Source organism: Mustela erminea, chromosome 8, assembly GCF_009829155.1.
Source record: "Mustela erminea isolate mMusErm1 chromosome 8, mMusErm1.Pri, whole genome shotgun sequence".
NCBI lineage: Eukaryota > Metazoa > Chordata > Mammalia > Carnivora > Mustelidae > Mustela > Mustela erminea.
This window is the reverse complement of record NC_045621.1, coordinates 9,785,984-9,809,930: the sequence shown is the minus strand read 5'-3', so window position 1 is coordinate 9,809,930 and position 23,947 is coordinate 9,785,984. Positions and strand designations below refer to the sequence as shown.

General features: G+C 37.5%; 1 protein-coding gene and 2 pseudogenes across 3 annotated transcripts in view; 1 reads left to right on the top strand and 2 right to left on the bottom strand.

The window, feature by feature from the left end:
* Positions 1-23,947, bottom strand: part of PLCL1 (phospholipase C like 1 (inactive)) — a 352,432-nt gene that overhangs the window by 175,784 nt on the left and 152,701 nt on the right. The gene's annotated exons all lie outside the window — the stretch shown is intronic.
* On the bottom strand, positions 14,571-15,691 carry LOC116597021 (annotated as a pseudogene).
* Positions 16,051-16,663, top strand: LOC116597020 (annotated as a pseudogene).

Sequence of the window (23,947 nt, the reverse complement as noted above, 5' to 3'; positions counted from 1 at the left end):
GTTAAATGAAATATTTATGTACAAAAGAATGTGATAGGATACCAGATGGGTATGAGTCTGTGTCTTTATGAAGGAACCAAGGCATATCAACAGATAATTATGTTACAATTTGGTATGGAAACAAAAGAAAGGTATAAAGCAAGTGCCTGGTAAGTTCAGAAATCCCCCTGCCCAGACATCAGCTGCCTTTCGCTTATTGGAACACCCCAGAAATTTATTTGACCTGAGATCTTAATCCACATATCCCATTGTATACTTATCATGTTCACTCAGAAATCTTGGAGGTACAACAAGACTAAACTCATACTACCCACCTGGCCTGCTCTTTCCTTTTATTTCCTATCTCTGAATGTTCACAGACCTACCATGTCACTCAAGACAGGAATTTGGGGATTATTCTATTTTCTTCCACTTTCTGCATTCCGCCACCATCTAATCAGGCACTAAGTGTTTCTTTCTAATGCTTCAGGAGGGTTTCAGGTTTGATCCCATCCAATCCTTCTATTTGGTCATTTTCTTGTACTTTTCCCCATACAACCTCATACAGTGCATATATAAAGACTAGGTTTTCTATATAAGTAATAAACCACTAAATTTTACTCCTGTAACTAGCATTATACTATATGTTACTTACCAGAATTTACATTTAAATAAAAACTTGAAATATTTAAATAAAAAATACAATAAAATACAGGCTTATGTTGTCATATACCAGCATTTTTCACCACCTAGATTTCAACACAAGAATGAATGAATGAATGAATCATACAGAAAAGGAGCCACTCTCTGAGGATGACAGGAAAAGTCTTACAGACAAGGTAATATTTGAGCTGGTCTTAAACAATCAATGGGAATTGACTAGGGTCAGAAATGAGTATATTTCAGGCCTCAGAAGAGCATGAGGAAGGCAAGTGGGAATTAGAAGAGAATTTAAAGTCCCACAAATGAATTTGGACTTACTTCTAGAAGCAACAGAGAATCAGAAAGTGCGGATAAGCAGAGGAGTGGGATCACCAGCTTTGTTTGGGTAGAGACAACTCTGCTGTGGAGACAGCAGGAGAGAGAAACTAGTGGTGGGGAGAGCTGGTGAGCATCAGAAGTGAGGTGCCAGCAGAGTGAGTGGAGAGGAGACAGATTTCATATGGATTTTAAAGATAAGATCAATATAGTTAACTAATGTTTAAAAAAAATGGGTACCTCAGTGTTAACTTGATACTTGTTTAAATCTTTTTTGCTATTTTTTGTTTATTAAAACTGAAAAGACAGGGACACCTGGGTGGCTCAATCAGTTGAGCATCCAACTCTTGGTTTCAGCTCTGCTTGTGGTCTCAGGGTCATGGTCTCAGGGTCATGGGATCGAGCCCAGCTTTGGGCTCCACACTCAGCATGTAATCTGCTTGTCTTTCTCCCTCTGCTCCTCCCCCTGCTTGTACTCTCTCTCAAATAAATGAATAAAATCTTAAATAAATAAATAAGTCTAAAAAGACACAAACAACCTCAAATCAATAGACTAAATACCCAGGGGAATAATTTTTATTATAGTGTTTGGGCTTTTTCCAGTAAAAATTATGTATAGTCCCAGAGGGCCCCAAAGCCGGATGTCCTCTAAGCATATAACAGATTTCAGGATCAGAGGCCAGGGAAAAAAGTCTAAACAACCAAAGCAACCAAACACTTGAAGAACTGTTCAAATAACATTAGTGGGAAATACTGAAAACTGCAGCTGCAGACCAAATAATATGGAGGTATATAAAAATAATCATACAAAATAAAAAATGACAAAAATAATCAACTTCAAAACTCAGAAAGACTGTAATTTCTTGCTAGGAATGAGAGAAATCAGGAAAGCTTTTATGGTAAGTAACACTGGAGTCAGACCTTAAAGTGTGTAGTAATTTCATTTGCAGAGTTGAAGGGATATCCTCTTCAGAAGAAGGGAACAAAAATAGAGGTGGAAAAAAGTGGGAGCATTGAAGGAATGATCAGGAATTTTCAGTCTGATTGGCTCACTGGGTATATGAACAGGAGCAATGGAAGTTAAGATTGAAAATGTAGTATAGGCCCAGGTCATGATGGACTTGAATTCACACAGGGGACTCTGAACTTGAGGATTCACCGCAAGTGGGCTGGAAAAGGTAGCATACTCAGCGCCATGCTTCAGAAAGAGTCACTTATCAGGGGTAGGTAAGATGGAGGGAATGAACAGGACCACAGGTATTCACAGTGGGAACACATAAGGGAGAAAATTTTAAATCTTGATAAGATTGGGATGGGAAAAAGCTCAGATGAGTCCCAGTAGGGAACCCATGTGCAAGCTAATTAGCAGTGAGATTGCAATGGAGTCCGAAGTCTCACTGTGGGTTGATAATTGTAGCAAGATCAATCAAACCAATTTTTCTGCGGAGCGTTACTTCTCTATGGCCCTTGCAACTGCAGCAGCTGTCCTATAATCACAAAGATAACTAGTCAGACTGAAGCTAACCTAATAGGAGCAACAGGTTGGGAGGAGAATGGAAAGACCCCAGGTCTTTAGTGATGTTATGAGTCACTGATTTAACTAACCATCAGCCTTTTGACTATGTACAAAACTGTTAAAATAGATTTTCCTTACTGTAAAAAAAAATCACATTTATGACTTTTTCCTCTTTTTAGCTCCGTAATGTGAGAGCAGGAGTAGAGAAATCAGTTAGTGGAGTCTATTCAGAATTACAGCTTTGCAGAGCAATTAATGTAAGACATGGAAACCAGAACCTAAAGGGCATGAAGCTAGAAAGCCCTGAGTTTAAATGGTGGGCCAAAAGATCCGTATGGACAGGAAAGCAGGTGAAGCCAAAGTGAGAAGTAAGGGCAAAATACGGGGCAAGCAGCTGTTACAATGACAAATAAAGCCACGATTCAATAGGAGAGGAGATTGAGAAGAGGTAGAACCAGAACCAAAATCTGAGAAGACCATATCAGATGAGACGTGTGGCAGTGCCTATAAGGAACAAGAGTATCATAGATAAATTTGCTTAAGGTCCAGAGGCCAGCGATCTGTGAAGACAGGGGCTGGAACAGCAGATAAGGGTTTAGGTTCCTGAGCTGCTAGAAGAAAGAGAGGAAGTCTGCAACAACAGGCTCTCGGTGGGATGAGGAGAAAGCAGAAGTTGTGAGTTGAACATAAGATAGAAAAAGTGGGGTATACCAGATAGAGGACAGTTCAAACACAAGTTCTTGAGAGACCATGTGCAAACAATAGTCTGGGTGTGATGGGAAGCAGGAAATTTGCTGACTCCTGCTCCTCAATCTGAGAGCCAGAGAAAGTGGAAGAAGTGACAACTAGGGATGGATCTGGCTCAGAAACTTAAAACTTAGAGCGAGGCCAAGATTGAGTTTTGGCAAGAGTATAGGGAAATGTTGAAGTGAAAGGCTAAAGAACGTGAGGTCTGCTTCACTAACAGAATCCTAGAATGTAGAAGAGGGGCATGGTTGAGAAGAAGGCGAGTGTGGCAGGGGCTGAAATCTACAGATAGAAATCAGAAGTATCAGAAGTGAGGCATGTGCATCTCCGGTGACCATTTTTAAAAAAGAAATGTAGGTGGTAGCTAATTGAGTAGTTGGCTAGTGTTGATAGGGGAAAACAGGGCTGGGAGAATAAACTAAGGGGAATTTTGGTAGCTTAACAACCTGGCAGAATAAAAAAAGTGTAAATAAGTTTGGAAGCAGACAGACCTAGATGTGAATCCTAACTGCCATTTATTAGCCATGTGACTTTAAGCTTTTGTTTACTCACCATTAAAATGGAAACAAAAAAGCCAACATTGCAGGGGCATTAGTGAAATTTCAAGATAACCTATGCAAAACACTCAGCATCATAACAGACACTCAATGGACACTCAATAAGGTGAAACATCTCTATAATCACACCTGGCTTCAAGCTTCTAGGTCTGCCAGTGCAAACAGCTTTCAAAGGTACAGCTTAGATGAGGGGGAGTTGGGGGGCGGGGGTCAGAATTTTCCCCAATAGCATTTCTCCTGAAGTACACAATACTATTAGAGAAGAAAGCCAATGGCTTACCAATGAAAAAGAATGAAAATTCTAAATTAAACTCTCAAGAATTCAGCCACCCCGAGCCTACAAAGACAAGAAGAGAAACTTCACCCACATGATTGCAGAGAAAAACTTTGCACTCCCTATTTTGTTTATTCAGTGAATCAGCCTATTATCAGTACTTGCAAATTAACTCTAATTATCAGATAAAAGCGATGTGGTTATTCTGTCTGATAATCAACTATTACAAAAGCCTAAGCAATAAGTAATAATTACCATATCATTCTATAAAAGATCTTTCTTTTTTTTTCCTGACTGAAAGTAGCACACACTCAAGATAAATTATAGGACTGACTTATAATTTTATCTCACTTTTCAAAATTTATACTAGGTCAGTGCCAATGATTCCCAAATTGAAATCTCCAGTCTGGGCCTTTCCACTGAGGTCCAAATGACCGCTCTGACATCACCCCTTCAATATCTAATTGGCCGTTCAAACTTAAGGGCAAAAACAGAATTCTTCGTGTGCTTCCAAACCAGTCCCTCTCCAGCTCTTCCCATCCTCAGTCAATGGAACCACCATCCACCTAGTTATTCAAGCCCAAACATAGAAATCATCCTTGATTTGTGCTTTTTCTTATTATCCTAAAAGCATTCATTAACAAGCCCCATGGACTCTACCCTAAAATATATACGAAAGCCGTGACATTTCTCTCCTTTTTAATAGCCGCTAATCTCATCTGAGTCACCATCATCTCTTACCTGAATAACTGGATTACTAACTCCTTAACCCTCCTCCATACTCTTCCAACCATCCATTCTCCACTGAATAGCCAGAAGAACTGTGAGAAACACAAATCAGATGGTTTCCTTCTCCTTCTTAAACCCTAGCAATGCTCTTACAATGAAATTCAAACTTTTCCCTACAAGGTTCACCTGACCTCACACCTGCACACCTCTGTGACCTCAACTGCTGTCTTTCTCTCCAGCACATACTGCACTCTAGCCGCAATGGCCTTCTTTCTGTTCTTTGAACGTATGAAGCTCATCCTACCTTTCCAGAAGCTAGTTCCTCTGCCTGAAATATCCTAACAGCAGACCTTTTTATGGCTGACTCCTTCTTTTCACCAGGGAGAAAATGCTATCTCCTCAATGAAGCTATCCTAATCTTAATTAGCTCCTTAATTAATATCTCTTAGTCTTTCTCTCTTGCATTATCCTGTTTTGTTTTTTCATATTTGTAGTCACCAAGAGGGCATTTGGTAGGCACTCAATAAATGTAGAATTAATGAATAAAACATATACAACTTCTCTTCAGTTGGAGTATTGTAAACTCATCAGACAGGCTTAAAATACCCTACTTCAGACAATCAAGTCTCAAGTTCATCTGGGATTTATCTTCAGTTCAAAGGTTGTTCAGAAACCTGCTGGACGGACTTGTACCAGCTCCAAAGCTGATGGAAAGGGGTGGAGAGAAATAGTCCCAGAGCAAATTGCACTTACTGTCTTCTACAGCTTCATAATTCACACCTACATGCACTGTTTGGCTTGGAGCCTCTCAGAGCAGCTGAGACTTGCTCCTGATAAAGGCCCAGACTGTGTTTCTTCAAGAACCTGACCAGACTTCCCACCCAAGGCAGGCAGAGTCACCATTAGCAGGATGGCTCCAAGAAGACCTGAGGGCAAGGCATACTTATCCGAAGATGGAGTAAATATTTCTGAGTCTCCAGGTCTGTATAGCCATCTTGTAGATACAGACATGAACCCATATTGGTTGGATTCATCCTGTCAATCACCATGACCCTTGTGGCAACCAAGCAAAGGCTTTCAAAGCGTGTGGAAAACTCAAAGGCACTTGGGGGGATGGTCATAGTTCTAGGCAATACCATAAACTCTTCACATCATAGAAGAACCAGACCTTAATAAAAAAAAATTTTTTTTGTTACTGATATATATCAAACAGTATATAAATATGTCAAAAATCATGAAAATAATTTCATTTTACTTTAAAAAAAAAATAAAACCTAGGCAGGTTTTACCATCCAAATGCTCCATATTAAACAAATGAGAAAAAATGAGACCCAGAAAGTTTCAATGACTTGCTCAAAATCCTCCAGAGATTCAGAATGCTTTTGAATACATAACACCTCATCTTTTGCACACTTTTAAAGATGAAGAAAAGTGAACTGATGGTGAAAGATGATTTTTTTACTTTGCCCTTGCTCAGGAGTTTCAGCAAAATTAACCTTACGACGATGTCTTATATGAGGCTATCAGAGTGAAACTGAATTCAACAAAGTCACAATCTCTAGGAAGGAAGAAAAACCTCCTTTTCTCATCTAACATCTTGTTGCACTTTGTTTTTACTTTCCTCTTGCTGTATGTAGTTTTTTGAAGTAGCATGGCTTCACACTAAATTTATCTTGGAAAGATTTTCCAAGAAATAAGAGTTCCAAATTTTCCAGATATTGCAAAACAAACCCCATATTTGCCTTTCTTTGACAAAACTTGGCACCCTGCCTCAAAAACTGACATTACTCAGCATGTGCCCTCATGGCGTAATTCCCAAATTCTTTATAATCTTACAAAAGCACTTTCTTTCTTTCTGAAGAAATGTCCAGTTTCAGATAAGATGCTTCCCTTATCTGAACCAGCTATTTTGCTTTGTCAGTTAGGAAGGAAATTGAAGGCTAACTCATGAAAGACACTACCATACCTATTAATAGGTGCATTTAAAATAGCCCTGATAACCAAAATGAACACACTAATTTAATACATTTCTAATTACTTCTCTTTTTTATGTTTAACAACTTGACAGTCATTTCAATGGAACACAAATAATAGAGACAACTTCTGATTGTCTTTATTACTGTCTGATTAAACAAACTTTAAACTTTGTCATAAGTGCAAAAATGCCAGATCAGATTATTTACTGATTAAACAAAATACCCATTTGTGAAAAGAAGTCAAATGTATAACAAAGACAGTAAAATTATCTGAAATTCAGCTACAACCCAGAAAGAGAATTATCATTAATATTTTGGTAACCACCGTGCCATATGTATTTCTATGCATTTACACATAACATAGGATTTTGTGCAAATTATACATAAATTGGTTTGTGGACAAGTCCTTGCTGATCCTACAGTCTTTTGATGGAGGCATCTCTCTACCCTCCGCCTATGGCTCCTGAGCCAGTAGAATAGCCTAGTATATGTCCCTCCATAACTCCATGTTCACACAATCTTATGTCAATAACTATAATCTGTTAAGTGTTTTTAATATTTTCCAGCATCTTTCCTCCACCCTTTTTTTCCCTAGATGTCTCAGCTTATTCTTTTTTTTTTTTTTAAGATTTTATTTATTTATTTGACAGAGAGAGATCACAAGTAGGCAGAGAGGCAGGCAAAGAGAGAGAGAGGAGGAAGCAGGCTCCCTGCTGAGCAGAGAGCCCGATGCAGGACTCGATCCCAGGACCCTGAGATCATGACCTGAGCCGAAGGCAGCGGCTTAACCCACTGAGCCACCCAGGCGCCCTCAGCTTATTCTTTTGTTTGTTGGTTGGCTGAAGTATAGTTGACACACAATGTTACATTAGTTTCAGGTGTACAACAAAGTGATTCCACAAGTCTATGTTTAAACCTAAATCTAAGTTGTGCTATGCTCAACACAAGCATAGCTACCATTTGTCACCATACAACGCTATTACAATACTGTTGACTATATTACTTATGCTCCACTCTATTTTTTAAAGACATGTTACTTTCTTTATATAAAGATTTTATTTATTTATTTGAAAAAGAGAGTGAGAGAAAGAGAATGAGCTTGGGGGAGGGACGGGGGAAAGGGAGAAGTAGACTCCCAGCTGAGTAGGGAACCCTGATGTGGGACTCCATCCCAGAACCTGGGGATCATGACCTGAGCTGAAGGCAGAAGTTTAACCAACTGGGCCACCAAGGCACCCCAAGACATGTTATTTTTGAAACCTCCTTTCATCACCTATTTTACTTTCTGTCTCATTCATCTAGAACCTGAAAGCCCTGCTTCCTCAAACGAGGAGTCAGTCATCCACACTTGATGTCACAGAAGGTCCTCAGGGTGCTCTGCTGTTCCCTGTTTCCTTTTGACTTGTAGCATAAGGCCTCATAGGAAAAGCAAAACAATAATATAAATTACAAAAGTGGATGACATTGGCAAATAAATAAAGGTCACAATATGACTAAACAAATAGGGACTTCTTGGTTATTTTTACAATGATTAAAAAAAAAAATGCTGGCCATTGGGATTAACCATGCTAAAGTTTTGATTAGGCCATGTATTTAATGACCATAATTCCAGCATTTTTGCAGTGTGAAACATTTTAAAACATTAACATAACACAAACATTACATAAAAGTATAGTTGGTATTAAATTTTCTAATGGTTTAAAAAGACTGAGCATTTTTATTCTTTAGCTAAAGGAACTAAATGAGGAAATTATTAAACACAAAAATACAAATAAGCTTCATGGTGAATATTGCATTAATGTTAAACTAAATATAAATGGAGACGTAGTTCACTCATTAAACTTTTATTTATTTAACATATCCATATCCCAGATACTGTGGAATGTTGTAAGAGAACAAGGGTGAAAGATAGAGCTCCAGCCTTCAATAAGTTTATAGTTGAGTGCTGCACTGGCCAACAGAAAGATAATGCAATTGCATGTATAATTTTTAAAAAAGTAAACTGGGGGAATAAATTTTAATAATATACTTTATTTAACCCACTATACCCTAAACATCATTTCCACATGTAAACTACATTTAAAAATTTACTAATAGGATATTTTACATACTTTTTAAATACTAAGTCTTCAAAATCCAGTATGTGTTTCATACCTATGGCACATCTCCAACTGGACAGTCACATTTCAAGGGTTCGATAGCCACTCGTAGTTTATGGCTATTGTTTTGGAAGTACAGGCCTAGTACATTTGTCAGAATGGGCTAGGTTATGATGTGTAAAAACAACCCCAACATCCTAGCTATTTAAAGCATTAAAAATACATTTCTTACCCAAGCTACATGTCTTTTGCAGGTCAGCAGAGTCTTGGAAGTCATTCAGGACTCAGATTTCATCTCATCACACAATCACATTTAAGAGGAAGGAAAAGTAGAATTGAACACTGGCTATTAAATGCTTTCTCCTGAAAGTGACATACACTACTTCCATGCCAAAGCGAGTCATGCAGCCAAAGGTGGTGGGAAGTATGGTCCTATCGCCTGCCCAGAAAGCTGAGAGCTGGAATATTTGCTGTCCAACACCAGTGATTACCACATCTATTAAGTGAACATCATGAGTCAAACTATGTGAAAAGGAAATAGGGAGATAAGGTACACAGCTAGAGCTAAGTTACAACAGGGGATAGAACGTGATGAAAGCAGCAAGAGACAGATAAAATGCTGAGGGAATTCAGGGGAAGGCAAACTTACCTCTGGCACCAATGGAGAAGCAACTATAAATAGTTACTGCTTGCCTAGAACTATCTGACACATCTGGAAGACAGTTCCACCTAATTAACTCAGAGGCTAGCCTTGAGAAAGCAGATATATCATCTCTATTATAGAGTACAAATTGCCACTGCACGCATCCTATAAAAATGCAGAGTACAATATATACTAAACTCACACATACACTTTGAGGGTAATTTTGTATAAATTGTCTTTTTAAACCACTCACTCTGAGATAATAAAACAGCCATCGCTGAACCAGTCATCAGATCACCCAGACCATTTCAAAGGGTCAAGGAAGGAAGAAACCTACGTCACTAACGTGCACTATTCTGGAAATCTACAACAGAACAAGAAATGCGATGAAAAAACATAGTATCAAGACATTTCAATTTCCTAAGCAAAATCTTGTGACATTATTGAGACACTGATTGGTTGAGAGACCTCTTTTGCTCTCAGAGGCTCCCGCGGCCATTTGGAAAGGAGCTAGTTGTTTCTGGGAATATTTTTTATATATTACAGAATTGTGAGATTAATGGATTTTAAAGTATCAAGGAATGTAGGACTTGTGGATACCACCTTCCCAAGAATAACTCATGAAAGACCTGTCCTCATGTCTGCATAGGTGGGTGGTTGAGTATCATAAACCTCAGTAGAGAAAAGTATACCTTGTAGAATACCTACTGATTTGTCGTATGTGCATAAGACATATCCCATTCTATCAATCCCTAAAGGGAGCATATCAGATATGCAAAATAACCTATAGAATTTCTCATGAAATACAGCCTTATTCCCACATCCTCACTAAGAAACCAAATGGCAGGCAATTCTCTATTATACCAGAAAAAGGCAGGGTCACCAATGTATAATTCAGGAAACAAAAAAAACAATTTACAGAATATCCACTAATCTACAAAAACTGTGCTACAAAAACTGTACCTCATTCTGTCAATCACTGAAGGTAAAAGTACATTAGATATTCATAATAATACATAGAATTTTTCATGAGAAGAGACCTTATTCCCAAATTCTTTTCACAGAAAAAACAAATATTAGACAATTATTGACCAGATCCTGAAAGCTTTATATAAATGTCAATATTATTATTCTTTAAAATGCAGTATATACTAGAATTGTTAATATACTTAACACAATTGTCAATAAAGTTATTAGAATCTACAGAATATCACCATGAAATGGCTATAACACCTCTGATAACCTCCTGTAATTCAAACGTAGTCACACATGAAACTATCAGAACATCAGAATTATAGGACCAAAGCCCATACTCTTCCAGTCTTCCACTGACTTTGACAGGGCATTAAGGGACATTGATCAGCTGATATTTTGTGGGTCACAGAGGGTATAAGATATAGTTTTAGGCTCTACTTAAGCAGAGAGAAAAGGTATATATCCATGAAGAGATAACAAGTTAAAAGAAGAGAAATCACTTTAAGTTGAGGTGGTCAAAAGACTTATAGGAAGCAAAAGATGAGCTGACTCAAAAGGATTTCAACTGCCAAGAAGAAAACAGAAGAGCATTCTGGGAATAAATAAAAATTCAAAAATGTAAGATTGTGGAGAAACAACTGCATATCCATATGCAAAAGAATGTTATTGGACCCCTAATTCACACCATACACAAAAATTAGTGGGGTGCCAAGGTGGCTCAGTTAGTTAAGCATCTAACTCTTAATTTTTGGCTTAGGTCATAATCTCAGGGTTGTGAGATCAAGCCCTGTGTTGGGCTCTGTGCTCAGTGTGGAGCCTGCTTAGGATTCTCTCTCCCTCTGCCCTGCCCCACTCTTTGTCTGTCACTCCCTCCCTCTCAAAAAAAAGAATTATTGAAAAATAGATAAAAAATATTACTATAAGAGATAAAACTATAAAGTTCTTAGAAGAAAATGGAGGCATAAATCTTCATAACCCTGGATTAGACAATGGCTTTTTAATTATGATAATAGAGTCACATGCAAAAAAAAGAAAAAAATAGACATATTGGATTTCATTAAAAATTAAAAACTTGTGTGTTTCATCATTAAGAAATTGAAATGACAACTCAGAAGAAGAGAAAATATTGAAGCTCATATATCTGATTAGGGACTATTATCTAGAATACATAAGCAACTCTTATAACTCAATAATATAAACCCAAATATAAACACAAATCCATTTTGTGCATAGGCAAAGGCTATGAATAAGTATTTCTCCAAAGAAGATATGCAAATGATCAATAAACTGATGGAAAGATACTTAACATCATTAGTCACCAGGGAAATACAAATCAAAACCACCATGTAATACCATTTCACACCCATTAGCATGGATATAATAAAAAAAAAAAACAGATAACGACAAGGCAAGATAATAATAACGGCAAGAGTGTGGAGGAATTAGAATCCTCAGTAACTGCTAATGAGAATGTAAAGTGTGGTCGCTGCTGTGAAAATAGTCTAGTACTTCCTCAAAAGGTTAACCACAGAGTTACCATATGACCCAGGATTTACATTCCTAGATATATACCAAAGAAAAATAAAAACATGTATTCATGCAAAAACCTAAACATGAATATTCATAGCAGCATGTTCATAATACCCAAAAAGTAGAAAAAAACTATATGTTCATCGACTGATGAATGGATAAAAAATGTTATATTCATACAATGAAATACTACTTAGCAATAAAAAGAAGTATTGACACATGGCTACAACATGGATGAACTCTGAAAACATCATGCTAAGCGAAAGAAGCCCAGTCACAAAAGCCCACGGATGGTGTGGTTCCATTTACTTGAAATGACCAGAACAGGCAAATCTAGAGACTGATAGTAGATTAGTAGCGTATAGAAGGGTGGGTGAAGGAGAGGAAGGGAATGACTGTTAATGAGCATGGGGCTTTTTGGGGAAAAGTTAATGAGAAGATTCTAAAATTGTGCTGACAGTTGCACAACCGTATAAATATACTAAAAAGCACTGAGCTAATCACCTTAGATAGGTGAATTGCATGGTTATGTGAATGATAAGTGAATAAAACCTTTTTTTTTTAAATGCAAGGTGTGTTTGTAGGGAACCATAAATAGGCCATCTGACCAGGTACGATAATTGATAGTAAAGGAATGGAAATGAAAACCAGAAAACTAAGCTGCTGCTATGATACACTCAAAGCCCTTCAATGCAAAGAAAAGGAGTTTGAACTGTATCCTACCTTCCCAATTGATTACCTGAGAATAATAGACATAAAGAATCCAAAACCTAGTAAGTATCGCCATAATGACAGCTGCTCTCATTATTATCATTACTAAGAGGTCTCTGATAATTCTATGTTATGTATTCATCTTGCTTGGACCTTTAGATTAGCCTCTTGGGGCCTCCATAGTCTGAATTTTATGGGAGCACTTGGGCTTAGCTCCCCCAAGGCCAGAGGTCCATCCAACTGAATTCAATTTCCTTGTGAAAATTAAAGATAATAGAAAACAATTTGATTTTTGAAACCCGAAAAAGCAGAAAATAATTTCAGAGCCTTGAAATTCTAGAGCACAATGTAATGCACAAAAGCAATATCCACATAGGTAAATTAGACTTGTAAGTTATCTTGATGTAATAGAATACCACTGGAATAATAAGTGAAAGACAAATTAAGCTCAATAATGGCTACATTCACTAGAAATTACTTAGCCAGACACACATCACCAATGGGAAACTATTAGAGAATATTAGTGTGTGAAAAAATGAGCCTTACAAGAACAAGGGAGAAACTGAAAGTCACCTAAGGTGACTATAATTTTTTCAGCTCTGATGTATCAGCCCTTTGAGCTACATGAAGAAGCATGTATTTTTTTTCTACCCTTCTCTCTATTGAACAAAATAATTCAAAGTACACATGCATTACAAAGTTCAGCATTTAAAGAGCACTGACATTGTATTAATTGTATTAATATTAAAAATAAGCCAAGAGAGAAGACATAATTTATCTTCTGGGTTTCTTACCTTTTCATTTAGGATCATGAGGGAGAGATAACTTTTCTGACCAACTTTTTAACTGTCAAGTAGATAATGAATATGTATGCAAATCATCCGAGTCACTAAAGAAACCCCCCAAATAAATTAACAAAGGACATGGAAAACAGTGTTCTACTGTTGAGTAGACTATTTCAGTTCTAACTACTCAGCTTAGAATTTATTCCAGTTGTCAGTACGTATCTAATCATACCCAAGTTACTTCTCTCTCTTTTTTTTTTTAAATGTGTTCACTTACTTTACTAACACAACATTTACCATGTTATCACCATGGAATGTAAATTCAGGTTAGACAAGAAAACTTCACAACTGTAATAAAGCATTCTGGAGTATACCAAAGCTTGAGTATAATGCCTGACCAAACCTCCTTGCTTATAAATCATTAATCACTTCAACTATAGGTAATTTGTTAACATTTATAATTCTTACAGAGAAAATAAACAAACTTCATACATTTCAAAAGTGTTTTTCACTTACCTTTGCATTAGTACTTAGAATACACATCTCTATTTCAAGATGACATTTAAAAATTATTCTAATACAACAGCAGCATAAATACAATGTTGCAATTACAGAAAAAGCTTAACTGGGATCCTGAGGTAAGTTATTCTCATGTTTACAAGTATGATTCTGAAATAAACACTACTTCTAAGCAGCTGTTATCACCTTTTTAGGTTTGGTTTAAATACACATATTTTCAGTTGTGGGGAAACTTATATTAATAATATTAATTATATATAAATATAAATTTTTACTTATATTAATTTATATAAAATTTATATGAATATATTATCTATAAATAAAATTCATATAAATATACAATTAATATAATATATTAATAATATTCCATGCACTGTTCTGAAACGGTCAGGAGCCAACCAGCCCTAAAAACTGGAATACTCAACCAGTCTGCAAAACAGGCAGAAAAAAAGTTAAACAGGATTCCTACATAACATCAAAAGCAACTGGCAGTACTTAAGAATTGGTAAATTGTCCTCTTTATAATTAATTTTATCAGAAGAGTTTAAGAAGGAACATATATTATCACTATCAAATACATTTGAAAGTGACATGTTTCTTTGTGCTAATCTGACTCCCCTGAATGACCTAACTAAATAACTGGTCACTAGTAACTTTGTTACCAGGCAAATCAAGCCTGCAAGAAAAGAAGCCAATATTTAAATTACCATGCTGTTGTCTGACCCATTCAGATGATTTATTTCCAACATAACATATAAACTCAATATATGAGATACCTAACTAAAAAGCAAGCACCACCAACAAAACCAAGACCACTTCTCTTCTCCTAAGGTTTAGGCTTTGTCCAGAATTCCTTATACATGGAACAGCCCATAACAAGGGCCACTGCTCCCATAAAAAGCTTTGGGCTGCCATATGCATGTGGGTTAGGTGAACAGACATTTTAGTATTCCCCTTCTCTTCAGTTTATATAATCCATATGCAACGATTGCTGCAAACCCTGCTGTTCCAATGGGAACAAACAGTGCGTCTTTAGCTTTTCAAATAAGTTTAGATCCCTGACCTTTCCTGGACGAAGAAAGAGAAACATCCATGCCTATTGACATAGTGACTGAAGACACCTCCTTCCTAGAGTGCTGATAGCATCCAAGTTACTTTGAAACTCAAGACAGTTATCAGTGAGTGAATAGAGAGTGAACCAAACCTCTAACATAAAGGGAGATTCTCCCACAGAGTAGAAGAGCAGGTTTTCCCACAGCTGCAAGGACCAGTACTCCCTGGGATTCTGCAATGTCAGAACCTGCTCAACTCTCTGCCCCTCTAGTTTCCAAGCAACCTCGTCTTCCAAGTTTGGTTCTGTCCCAAATGACACTACTTGAGGACCTAGCCTGGAATAAGAAATTAGCTGGCATTAACACAGAATGACATGTGGTTCAGAAGAACTCTGAGTTGAAGAAAAAAACTAACCAGAGATTTCAAAACCACCATGGGATAACCCACCTGTGATTAATCAAGTGGTAAAACACAGACAAGCCTTATGTCTATTACTTCTCTTTAAATGCCTGGAAATGCACGTGGTGACCTGAATTTCAGCAGTCTGCTCATGGAGCCCCTGGGTGGTCTTTCCACTGGCACCCTACCTGTCAATACATATACTGTCTTAATCTCACAAAACAAACTGAGGGTTGCTGGGGGGGGGCGGTGGTTGGGAGAAGGGGGGTGGGGTTATGGACATTGGGGAGGGTATGTGCTTTGGTGGGTGCTGTGAAGTGTGTAAACCTGGCGATTCACAGACCTGTACCCCTGGGGTAAAAATATATGTTTATAAAAAATAAAAAATTAAGAATAAAAAAAAAGGAGGAAAAGAATGGAGATAAAGGCATAATCTACAAGCTATTTTGAGAACATGGAGTCTTTTAAAATTTATTTTTCTCTCATTTAAAAAGAAAAACTTGACTATATACTATGCCATATAAATTCCAAGCACAGTTCAATCACTTCTCTTATTCAAATACTAATTATTCGATCTTGCGTCCCCGCGCGTGTGCACCTAATCTCAGCTGGTCCGCCTGAGACCCCCGAGCGCCAACCCTAGTGTCCCACGCATCCCATTTCCGCTCCAACAAGATGAAAGAAACTATCATGAACCAGGAGAAACTCGCCAAACTGCAAGCACAAGTGCCCATTGATGGGAAAGGAACTGCTCGCCGAAAGAAGGTGGTTCATAGAACAGCTACAGCAGATGTTAAAAAACTTCAGTTCTCCTTAAAGAAGTTAGGGGTAAACAATATGCTGAGACAAAGCAGCTGACAGAAACGCTACCCAGTATCTTAAACCAACTTGGTGCAGACAGTCTGACTAGTTGAAGACTGGCTGAAGCTCTGCCCAAACAATCTGTGGATGGAAAAGCACCACTTGCTACCGGAGAGGAAGAGGAGGAGGAAGTTCCAGGTCTTGCGGAGAATTTTGATGAAGCTTCCAAGAATGAAGCAAACTGAATTGAGTCAACTTCTGAAGAAGATAAAACTTGAAGAAGTTACTGGGAGCTGCTATTTTATATTATGACTGCTTTTTAAAATTTTGTTCATTGATCTGATAAAATCTAGATCTCTAATGTTTTTAAGCCCAAGCCCCTTGGACACTGCAGCTCAAATACTAATTATTCATGTTTCTAATTATAATAGAAAGGGTACATTCAACAAATACAGTCTTCCTCCATCTATTTATTTTTCCAAAATACAATATAATTCTTGCTACTTTCCAACATTTACCTGAATTGAAAAGGCAGGAAGTATCCCAGCCTTTGAGCCGAGAGAAAGTACCGTTATCACCTATCCTTGTAGATCAGAAATAACCCCTCAAGATTTGAAATTTCATTTCCAAACCACTTCTCATATAGAGCTTATTACCTGGTCGGAGGGAAAAAACTTCCATAGCCCTAGAACCTAAGCTTATTTTGTCTCTGAGCCAAACAAGACTACAGTTCCTAACAGAATGGCATAATAAGCAATCTTCTAAGAGCTACAGTCAGTAATTTACTAAAATTACTCCAAAAGACAGCAAAGGAAGCATAAACCTTTTGCTAAGTATAATATTTCTCTTTCTATGACTTAAGGAAAAGGGATTTAGAAATAAACTACTAGGTGGATTTAAAAATACAAAAACTACAAATTTATTTGAGATGAAAATAAGCAACTGGCTAGAGTAAATGATGACCTTAATATGTTCAAAATTAATAGAAAGGAAAAGAAAAAGTAATAGGAAATTCTACAAATGGAAAATCTAGAGGCAAGTATATGCCTCCCAAGTGGAAAATCCAACATTAGACATTAAAACCTAGGCATTCTTTCTCTGGATGATCTTACAAATTATCCACAGGAATCCAAATATCAGAGGAAAAAAACCCTGGCACATGAAAGTCCGTATTTGAATATATAGTCTGGGAAAACAAATAGCAAGAACATTCTTGCTGAATGGAATATAGCAGCGATTTATAGCTAACACATTTAGGATTATTATAAGCTATTATTGATTGGGATTAATAAAGATGGCCAAATGCTGAATTCCAAAATAAAATTTGGAAACATTCCAGAATCATTCTAAAATTGTGCATCCTATGGAGGAGCATGAATATATAATCGAATACTGTTTGCCAAGAAACTGACAAAGATTCTAACATTCCTGAATTACTTTTATGAAGGATGACTTCTAGAGAAACCATAACAGGGCTATACATCTGAAATACATTTTTTAACACAGAAAAGGAGGGCATGTTTGCAAACCATATGCCTGATGGAATTAATTTTCAAGGTCCCGAAGGCAATTTATACAAATTTTGTCAAAAAAAGAAAAAAGTGGCCATAGGCATGTTTACTTAAAGAAACAAAACAAAACAAAAAAGATGTGTCTGGGCCAGCCATATTAAGTAGTCAGTAAAGTAAATTCTCTACTGTACTCTTTTTCCCTCAACTATTTTCAGACCTACAAGGCCCCTGGGTTTCATCTTTTCCCTAGTCCCCCATCAAAATGTATTTGCAATATGGATCTAATATCACCGCTTTGTTCCTTAGGCCCTGTGTTGCTATTTTCAAAGGTCTCTGCTTTCTTTCCCATTATGGAATAAAAGACTTTGTCCTGGTTGAAGTAATTTCAGCATTCAGAGAGCAACTGGGGAAGTTATAAGGCTATTTTACCTTTGAAATCTTACTATTAAACAACTGCCCATCCTATTTTCCTACAAAGCCAGTCTTGCTTTGGAAAGATAACCCTCACATTTGAAACTGCTTCTTAAACTATTTCAACTCCATACAAAAGTAGCAGGTTCTCTTTCTCTTTTTACATCAATGTGCCTCCATCTTTTTAATCTGGTTGACCCCATTCAGTGACTGAAGAACACACTTCACAGTTTCTATCATCTCCTACCAAGAAGGTGTATGAGAATATGAAAGCATCCCTGTTGTTAACTCAAAAGACGTTAGTGATCTGCGAGGCCCAGAGAGGGTAACCCTGGGAGAGGTGATAAACCATACTGCACACATTGAAGAAATAGTGATTTCCTGATATAAGCTTTCATGTGTTTCAGAAATCTTACTTCTCCCTTTGTCATTTTTAAGCAGGCAGGTAGAGCTGCCACAGATGTTTAGTAGCTAGGAAGGCAATGGTCAAAAACTCAAATGCCTCAGCATTTTCTGTGAGCAGCTCATAGAAATAAAAGCCATGCACTGAGTGAGTGAGAAACAGGGAGTGAGATACAAAGAGGTAGCAAATTCCCCTAAAAGTGACATCTGTGACTCAGCTACATTGTGGCCATGGGACATTGTCAAATCTTTCTTTTTTTTTTTTTAAGAAAACAGAAATACAGATTCTCTTGTAAATTTTGTCAGCAACTACCAGTAATTCAAATTTTGAAAAACACTGACTAAGACAACTGTGGATGAGTCAAAGTAAAGCCATCAGCTGTCAGGGTGTGTCCCATTTGTCACCCATTTGAAGCCTCTTTTATATAGTTATGATCACCTGGTTCTATTTCCTGATGATTTTACCGAAGAGACTTTACCTACAGAACTCAGAGAAATTACGTAATATGATGGATAATTTTATGTTTCAACTTGGAGGGTGTTTGGGACGACATTACCATTGAAATCCATGATTCTGGGGTAAAGCAGTTTGCCCTCCATAATATGGGTGGGACTTGTGCAAGCATGTGAGGGCCTGAAAAGAACAGAGTGGCCTCCCTGAGCTAGAAGACTCCAGAAGATTTCTGGAAGATTCTCCAGAAGATTGCTGTGGGACTTTGTACTATCAGCTCTCATGGGTCCCAAGCCTACTGGCCCACACTACAGATTTTGGACTCACTAGCCTCCACAATCATATAAACCAATTCTTTATGATAAATCTTTTTCTACACATATATACACAAATCCTATTGGTTCTGTTTCTCAAAGAACACTGACTAACATGAGTAATTTGGCCAAAGTCACATAGCTAATTTGGGGGCAGGTAGGGGGGAAGAATTGTTCTAACTCTGCCTAGAATACATTCCAGTATACTGTGCTAGACCAGTAATCCTGGTGGAGTAAGAGAAGACATTACAGATATGCCTATGTATGTATATCTATATACATTATAAAAACCTGAGACAGTATGTCTCAGAGTGTAACTGCAGCGCTGCAGAATCATGTAGATGCTTGTTTAAATGCAGATTCCTAGGCCTAGCTCCAGATCTATTGAATCCAGGTCTCCAGGATGGGGCTCAAGAATCTGCATCTTGAAAGTTCCCTAAGATTATTTTAATGCACACTGAAATTTGAAAACAGTGAAATAATTAAGAGGCAATACAGATTAGTGTTTAAAAGCATGGATTCTGGAGGCAAATTCCCTGGGTTTGAAGCCCAACCCCACCACTTATTAGCTATGTGAGTGACCTTGGGCCAGTGATAAAGATGATGTGAGGATTAAAAAAAGAAATGTTGTAAACACTTACATGTAATTAGCATTTAATTAATGGCAGCGATTACTACTAAACTCTCTCATCACTGGTGTTTTGGCACAATTTCAGTATCATGCTAATCAATATTTATAGTGATAAGCACAGTGGCACTTTAAGATCTTGAATTACTTTCTTTTTTTTTTAAGATTTTATTTATTTATTTGACAGACAGAGAGCACAAGTACGCAAAGGGGCAGGCAGAGAGAGGAGGAAGCAGAGAGCCTGATGTGGGACTTGATCCCAGGACCCTGGGATCATGACCCAAGCCGAAGGCAGAGGCTTAACCCACTGAGCCACTCAGGTACCCGTTGAATTACTTTCTAAAGCAAAGATCAATGTGGTTAGATGCTGAGTGTTTCATTTTATGCAAATTCTTTGTAACTGGTGATTCTTTGTAACTTTGGTGATTTGTGTGTAATATTTATAATAACTCTCTAAAGATTAAAACATTTGATTAGCCTGAATACCACATTTGACTACAACACATAACAGAGAATCTGTTGTATATGTGCACCATGTAGTGTGAAGACAAATACTTTAAGAAGTATGGTCTTTCTGCAATCTACTGATCTCTGCTCTATTTCTGTAAGGGTTGATGTTTATTTTATTTTTGTTTTAGCTCTCCAGTTCTTAGCTCAGACAGCCTCCATTATACTTATTCAAAATATTTCTTGAATTAAATTTTTCTTGAATTAAATTTTAACACTAACATAATGGCTTTGATCCACCATTCTTCCACTAACAAACTGTCATACTATCTAAAGAAATATATAAATACAGTAGTTTAAAAAACAGACTAGAAAAAATATGGACTCATGGAATATTTAAGTGATCCCCATGCCCCCCTCAAAGTCCAATTCACTTGTATTTTAATCTTTTATCCCACAAAATTCTTAACCAGAGAGCAGTTATAGCTAATAAATGGAACCTACCCAAATACAGGAGCTAGTACACAAGTAAAGGGAAGCCATATGAGAGAAAATTGAGAGAAGTCAGAAATATGGAAATCTTTTTAATCACTGAGAACTGTATACAAACTTGGGTCTCTTTGTGCATGAATTTGAGAAGGTCAAAAATTCTCTTCTAACAGATCTGCTTTAGGACAACTTAAAACATGGGAAGTATATTGCAGAACCTATGTGGCACAATTAAGGAATTAATTGAAGGTGAAAAATAAAAATAAGAGAAGTCAATAATTATGAGTAGGCAGGATTTGACTTAGAAGATAGGGAATATGCCCAAGAAAATAAACACATGGGCAAAATAAGGCTTTGGGTATAAAAACTGTTATTCTTCCATTTAGCACTTAAATCAGGAGGAAGAGCTCTCCAGAAGGGGGTCTCCTGGTTGAACGGAGGCAGAGAGACCAAGAGTGAAGTAGCTGTTCCCTATAGAGGAGATGATCTGAAATAAGAGAACATCAGTAATCTGAGGACTAGATTCAGGACTAGAATACCAGTGGTTACAATTTATCAGCCCAAGGACAGACTAACACATTTACATGTACCCAGTATCACACAAAACTTACCAGCTTCATGTTAGTGAGAGATTTCTAAATCAAAGAAAGAAGCAAGAATAAGGAAGCAGCAGGGAAAGGGGTTTTACCAGACCCTTCATCCACTGGCCCATTCAACTAGCGGTTGCCAAAGCCAATCCCATGCAAGATACTGTTCAAGGAAAAATGAAACCAAAATAAAACAAAAGACATGGCCTATACCCCCACAAATTAGAATCTAGTCAAAGGACAGAACATAAAGAATATGTATATAAGAAACAATAGCAACACAAAGGAATAATCATAATGTTTGAGTTTCAGTATTCTAGCAGAATTAAAGGAAAGAAAGATTACGTTAATGGAAGTGAATTAGAAAGAATGAATGAATTTAGCGGTTTTTGAGAAGGCCTGGACAATCAAGCTTGACTTGATTATAAGATGGAAGGAAGCCAAAATATAAAGAAGCAACACAAGCAAATGCCTGTGGAGGAAAAAACAGAAGAACAACCAAGTAAAGCAAGTAGTTGAATCCACTAGGACACAGAGTACTGGCTGGAGAGTTATGGGGGACAAGGCTGGAATCCCACCTGACCATCAAGGATCTTCAGTGCTAAGCTACATTGTTTGGGTTTTATTTGATAGACAATAGGAAGCCCCTTAAGGCTTTAATATGATTGTAGCTGCTTTGCTCCAACCAGTACAAAGTAGTATTTAGAAAAGGGTGAGAGCCAGAAGAAAAGCAAGGTGACTCCTACAATAATCCAAAGAGTGATAATAAATGCCTAAATTAAGCAAATGGGTGTAGGCATGGGAAGGAAAGGATTAATGGAAGTGGTACCTGATTCTAAAATGTAGAATATTCTGATATTAATTAGCAGATACACCTAGAAAATGAACATTATATATATGAAAAAGATATGGGGGAATATATATATATATATATATATATATATATATATATATATATATATATATATTCCCCCAAGGGAATTAGAAACTGATCCTATTTTTAGTATAGTAATTCTTGACATGCCATTCTAAAATCCTTAAGATATTTCTCAAATGTAGCAAGATGGTGGAGGAGTAGGAGACTGAAATATCATCAGGTCCCAGGAGTTCAGCTAGATAGTTATCAAACCATTCTGAACACCTACAAACTCAACAGAAGATAGAAGAGAAGAGCAGCAATTCTAGGAATAGAAAATTGACCACTTTCCAGAAGGTTGGACATGGAGAGCAAAAGGAATTCTTCAGAATCTGAAGCGACAGGAAGATAGACCACAGGGGGAGGGGCCAGCTCCCAGCAAGCAGGAGAGCAGCAGAGCACAAAATCAGAACTTTTAGAAGTCTGCTCCACTGAGGGATATTGTTCCAGATGCTAAGTGAGGCATGGACCCGTCACCAGGACAGTGTGGTCTCAGGACCCATGGGGACACAAAAAGACCGGGGGTGCCTCAGTGTACCAAAGTTCCCAGGTATCAGAGCGGGGAAGCTGCCCACAGAGAGAAAGCCAAGAAGTGGGCTCTCAGCTCAGGGTTACCTTAAACCATGATCCAAGGCCATCCCTTTTTGAGTAGGGACCCAACAAGCAGCAAATCCAGGGAGACCCCCTCCTACTCCTCTGAAAGGAGCAGCGTGGGAGTTTGTGGCAGGAATCTGCTGGGTTTGGAGACTCCAAGCGGAGCTGTGCACCAAAGACAGAGATGCTTGGTCACAGGCTGGGTAAGGTCCGGGTTGCAGCCAGAGACCAGGGAGACGGGAGGGATTGACTGCTTTTCTCTGAGGGTGCACTGAGGAGTAGAGCCCCAAGCTCTCAGCTCCTACAGGCTGGAGACTGGGAAGCCACCATTTTCATTCCCATCCTCCAAACCTCTACAGAAAGAATTCAGGCAACAAAAGCTCCCAAGAGTGAACCCAAGCAAATTACTTAGCCTGGCCCCTAGCAAGGGCAGTGCAATTCTGCACTGGGCAAAAACATTTGAGAATCACTGCAACAGTTTCCTCTCCCAGAAGATCAACAAGAATATACAGCCAAGACCAAGTTCACTGATCAATGAGAACTGCAGAACTCCAGAGATAAGGAAAGCAACACATAGAATTAATGGCTTTTTCCCCATGATCTTTTAGTCTTTCAAACTTAATTTTTTTATTTTATCTTTTTTCTTATTCTATTTTTTAATTCTTCCTCTTTCCTATTTTAACATTTTTAACTATTTTATCTTATCAATACCTTTTTAAAAATTTTTTTTAATTTTCATTGTTATAATCATATTTTATCCCTTCATTGTATTTAACCTTATTTCTTCTATACATATAGGTTTCCTTTTCTTTAAAATTTTGGGATACAATTTTTCTAATAGATCAGAATATACCCTAAATCTAGCACATAGCTTTGTTCTAGTCTCAAGCCTGATCATATTCTTTCCTCTTTTTTTTTCCTTTTTT